The sequence below is a fragment of the Brassica rapa genome, chromosome A05 (genome assembly GCF_000309985.2).
Source record: "Brassica rapa cultivar Chiifu-401-42 chromosome A05, CAAS_Brap_v3.01, whole genome shotgun sequence".
NCBI lineage: Eukaryota > Viridiplantae > Streptophyta > Magnoliopsida > Brassicales > Brassicaceae > Brassica > Brassica rapa.
Genome location: NC_024799.2, coordinates 27,052,835 through 27,058,752, shown reverse-complemented (window position 1 = coordinate 27,058,752; position 5,918 = coordinate 27,052,835). Strand labels below are relative to the sequence as shown.

The 5,918-nt window shown below is 28.8% G+C and overlaps 1 long non-coding RNA gene across 1 annotated transcript in view; it reads right to left on the bottom strand.

Annotated features, from left to right (window-relative positions):
- Window positions 1-3,665: 3,665 nt before the first annotated feature.
- The window catches only part of LOC117134049, a 5,821-nt gene continuing 3,568 nt past the window's right edge, over window positions 3,666-5,918 (bottom strand). The window contains exon 2 of the long non-coding RNA XR_004458157.1: window positions 3,666-3,810. This is a non-coding gene — a long non-coding RNA (uncharacterized LOC117134049). The remainder of the gene's footprint in view (window positions 3,811-5,918) is intronic.

Sequence of the window (5,918 nt, the reverse complement as noted above, 5' to 3'; positions counted from 1 at the left end):
CATAATATGTTAGTGAATGATGCAAATATGCATTAAAACAGATTTTTCATATTTTTGAATTTTTTTCAAAATCTATGGGCTAACCCCTACGAAAATACTGAATTTTTCGGTAAATGATCTAATAATGAAGTATATGATAATTGGGGTTGTTTTAAAATTTCTAAACACATTCTACATTTTTATTAATGTATATTAAACTCATTTTCATGGTACATGGGCATCGTTTTAATTTTTTGTCAATTAATTTAGTAAAACTTCATAATACTCCGAAATTGGTGGACTAACCACTATAAATAGCTATTTCTCTAGAAACACGTTGACAAAAAAGGTCCCAAACCTCTTTGACCTTCATCATATGTTAGTGAAGGATGCAACTATGCATTAAAACTAAATTTTCATATTTTTAAAATTTTCTCAAAATCTATGGGCTAACCCCTACGAAAATACTGTATTTTTCGGTAAATGCTCTAATAATGAAGCATATGATCTTTGAGGTTGTTTTAAAATTTCTAAACACATTCTACATTTGTATTAATGTATATTAAACTCATTTTCATGGTACATGGGCATCGTTTTAAGTTTTTTGTCAATTAAATTAGTAAAACTTCATAATACTCCCTAAATTGGTGGACTAACCACTATAAAATCGCTATTTTCTAGGGAAATGGAGACAACAAAAGTTGTAAACCTCTTTGACCTTCATCATATGTTAGTGAATGATGCAAATATGCATTAAAACAGATTTTTCATATTTTTGAATTTTTTTCAAAATCTATGGGCTAACCCTACGAAAATACTGAATTTTTCGGTAAATAATCTAATAATGAAGTATATGATAATTGGGGTTGTTTTAAAATTTCTAAACACATTCTACATTTTTATTAATGTATATTAAACTCATTTTCATGGTACATGGGCATCGTTTTAATTTTTTGTCAATTAATTTAGTAAAACTTCATAATACTCCTGAAATTGGTGGACTAACCACTATAAAATAGCTATTCTCTAGAAACACGGAGACAAAAAAGGACCTCTTTGACCTTCATCATATGTTAGTGAGGATGCAACTATGCATTAAAACTAATTTTCATATTTTAAAATTTCTCAAAATCTATGGCTAACCCCTACGAAAATACTGATTTTTCGGTAAATGCTCTAATAATGAAGCATATGATCTTTGAGGTTGTTTTAAAATTTCTAAACACATTCTACATTTTTATTAATGTATATTAAACTCATTTTCATGGTACATGGGCATCGTTTTAAGTTTTTTGTCAATTAAATTAGTAAAACTTCATAATACTCCCTAAATTGGTGGACTAACCACTATAAAATCGCTATTTTCTAGGGAAATGGAGACAACAAAAGTGCAAACCTCTTTGATCATCATATGTTAGTGAATGATGCAAATATGCATTAAAACAGATTTTTCATATTTTGATTTTTTCTCAAAATCTATGGGCTAACCCCTACGAAAATACTGAATTTTTCGGTAAATGATCTATAATGAAGTATATGATAATTGGGGTTGTTTTAAAATTTCTAAACACATTCTACATTTTTATTAATGTATATTAAACTCATTTTCATGGTACATGGCATCGTTTTAATTTTTTGTCAATTAATTTAGTAAAACTTCATAATACTCCCTAAATTGGTGGACTAACCACTATAAAATAGCTATTCTCTAGAAACACGAGACAAAAAAGTCCCAAACCTCTTTGACCTTCATCATATGTTAGTGAAGGATGCACAATATGCATTAAAACTAATTTTTCATATTTTTAAATTTTTTCAAAAATCTATGGGCTAACCCCTACGAAAATACTGAATTTTTCGGTAAATGCTCTAATAATGAAGCATATGATCTTTGGGTTGTTTTAAAATTTCTAAACACATTTACATTTGTATTAATGTATATTTAACTCATTTTCATGGTACATGGGCATCGTTTAAAATTTTTGTCAATTAATTAGTAAACTTCATAATACTCCCTAAATTGGTGGACTAACCACTATAAAATCTCTATTTTCTAGGGAAATTGAGACAACAAAAGTTCAAAATCTCTTTGGCCTTTATCATATGTTAGTCAATGATGCAAATATGCATTAAAACAGAATTTTTCTATTTTTAAATTTTTTTCAAAATCTATGGGCTAACCCCTACGAAAATACTGATTTTTCGGTAAATGATCTAATAATGAAGCATATGATCTTTGGGGTTGTTTTAAAATTTATAAACACATTCTACATTTGTATTAATGTATATTAAACTCATTTTCATGGTACATGGGCATCGTTTTAATTTTTGTCAATTAATTTAGTAAAACTTCATAATACTCCCGAAATTGGTGGACTAACCACTATAAAATAGCTATTCTCTAGAAACACGTTGACAAAAAAGGTCCCAAACCTCTTTGACCTTCATCATATGTTAGTGAAAGATGCAACTATGCATTAAAACTAAATTTTCATATTTTAAATTTTCTCAAAATCTATGGGCTAACCCCTACGAAAATACTGAATTTTTCGGTAAATGCTCTAATAATGAAGCATATGATCTTTGGGGTTGTTTTAAAATTTCTAAACACATTCTACATTTGTATTAATGTATATTAAACTCATTTTCATGGTACATGGGCATCGTTTAAGTTTTTGTCAATTAATTAGTAAAACTTCATAATACTCCCTAAATTGGTGGACTAACCACTATAAAATCGCTATTTTCTAGGGAAATGGAGACAACAAATGTTCTAAACCTCTTTGACCTTCATCATATGTTAGTGAATGATGCAAATATGCATTAAAACAGATTTTTCATATTTTTGAATTTTTTTCAAAATCTATGGGCTAACCCCTACGAAAATACTGAATTTTTCGGTAAATGATCTAATAATGAAGCATATGATAATTGGGGTTGTTTTAAAATTTCTAAACACATTCTACATTTTTATTAATGTATATTAAACTCATTTTCATGGTACATGGGCATCGTTTTAATTTTTTGTCAATTAATTTAGTAAAACTTCATAATACTCCCGAAATTGGTGGACTAACCACTATAAAATAGCTATTCTTTAGAAACACGGAGACAAAAAGGTCCCAAACCTCTTTGACCTTCATCATATGTTAGTGAAGGATGCAACTATGCATTAAAACAAATTTTCATATTTTTAAATTTTCTCAAAATCTATGGGCTAACCCTACGAAAATACTGTATTTTTCGGTAAATGCTCTAATAATGAAGCATATGATCTTTGGGTTGTTTTAAAATTTCTAAACACATTCTACATTTGTATTAATGTATATTAAACTCATTTTCATGGTACATGGGCATCGTTTTAAGTTTTTTGTCAATTAAATTAGTAAAACTTCATAATACTCCCTAAATTGGTGGACTAACCACTATAAAATCGCTATTTTCTAGGAAATGGAGACAACAAAAGTTCCAAACCTCTTTGACCTTCATCATATGTTAGTGAAGGATGCACTATGCATTAAAACAGATTTTCATATTTTTGATTTTTTTCAAAATCTATGGGCTAACCCCTACGAAAATACTGAATTTTTCGGTAAATGCTCTAATAATGAAGCATATGATAATTGGGGTTGTTTTAAAATTTTCTAAACACATTCTACATTTGTATTAATGTATATTAAACTCACTTTCATGGTACATGGGCATCGTTTTAATTTTTTGTCAATTAATTTAGTAAAACTTCATAATACTCCCTAAATTGGTGGACTAACCACTATAAAATAGCTATTCTCTAGAAACACGGAGACAAAAAAGGTTCCAAACCTCTTTGACCTTCATCATATGTTAGTGAAGGATGCAACTATGCATTAAAACAAAATTTTCATATTTTTGAATTTTTCTCAAAATCTATGGGCTAACCCCTACGAAAATACTGATTTTTTCGGTAAATGCTCTAATAATGAAGCATATGATCTTTGGGGTTGTTTTAAAATTTCTAAACACATTCTACATTTGTATTAATGTATATTAAACTCATTTTCATGGTACATGGGCATCGTTTTAAGTTTTTTGTCAATTAATTTAGTAAAACTTCATAATACTCCCTAAATTGGTGGACTAACCACTATAAAATCGCTATTTTCTAGGGAAATGGAGACAACAAAAGTTCCAAACCTCTTTGACCTTCATCATATGTTAGTGAAGGATGCAAATATGCATTAAAACAGATTTTTCCTATTTTTGAATTTTTCTCAAAATCTATGGGCTAACCCCTACGAAAATACTGATTTTTCGGTAAATGATCTAATAATGAAGCATATGATAATTGGGGTTGTTTTAAAATTTCTAAACACATTCGACATTTGTATTAATGTATATTAAACTCATTTTCATGGTACATGGGCATCGGTTTAATTTTTTGTCAATTAATTTAGTAAGACTTCATAATACTCCTTAAATTGGTGGACTAACCACTATAAAATAGTTATTCTCTAGAAACACGGAGACAAAAAAGGTCCCAAACCTCTTTGACCTTCATCATATGTTAGTGAAGGATGCAACTATGCATTAAAACTAAATTTTCATATTTTTAATTTTTCTCAAAATCTATGGGCTAATCCCTACGAAAATACTGACTTTTTCGGTAAATGCTCTAATAATGAAGCATATGATCTTTGGGGTTGTTTTAAAATTTCAACACATTCTACATTTGTATTATGTATATTAAACTCATTTTCATGGTACATGGGCATCGTTTAATTTTTGTCAATTAATTTAGTAAAACTTCATAATACTCCCTAAATTGGTGGACTAACCACTATAAAATCGCTATTTTCTAGGGAAATGGAGACAACAAAAGTTCCAAACCTCTTTGACCTTCATCATATGTTAGTGAGGATGCAACTATGCATTAAACAGATTTTTCATATTTTTAATTTTTTCTCAAAATCTATGGGCTAACCCCTACGAAAATACTGATTTTCGGTAAATGCTCTAATAAAAGCATATGATCTTTGGGTTGTTTTAAAATTTCTAAACACATTCTACATTTGTATTAATGTATATTAAACTCATTTCATGGTACATGGGCATCGTTTTAATTTTTTGTCAATTAATTTAGTAAAACTTCATAATACTCCCTAAATTGGTGGACTAACCACTATAAAATAGCTATTCTCTAGAAAAACGAGACAAAAGTCCCAACCTCTTTGACCTTCATCATATGTTAGTGAAGGATGCAACTATGCATTAAAACTAAATTTTCATATTTTTAAATTTTTCTCAAAATCTATGGGCTAACCCTACGAAAATACTGATTTTTTCGGTAAATGCTCTAATAATGAAGCATATGATCTTTGGGTGTTTTTAAAATTTCTAAAACACATTCTACATTTGTATTAATGTATATTAAACTCATTTTCATGGTACATGGGCATCGTTTTAAGTTTTTTGTCAATTAATTAGTAAAACTTCATATACTCCCTAAATTGGTGGACTAACCACTATAAAATCGCTATATTTCTAGGAAATGGAGAAACAAAAGGGCCAAACCTCTTTGACCTTATCATATGTTAGTGAAGGATGCAACTATGCATTAAAAGTTTTTTTTTCATATTTTGAATTTTTCTCAAAATCTATGGGCTAACCCCTACGAAAATACTGATTTTTCGGTAAATGCTCTAATAATGAAGCATATGATCTTTGGGGTTGTTTTAAAATTTCTAAACACATTCTACATTTGTATTAATGTATATTTAACTCATTTTCATGGTACATGGGCATCGGTTTAATTTTTGTCAATTAATTAGTAAAACTTCATAATACTCCTTAAATTGGGGACTAACCACTATAAAATCGCTATTTTCTAGAAACACGGAGACAAAAAAGGTCCCAAACCTCTTTGACCTTCATCATATGTTAGTGAAGGATGCAACTATGCA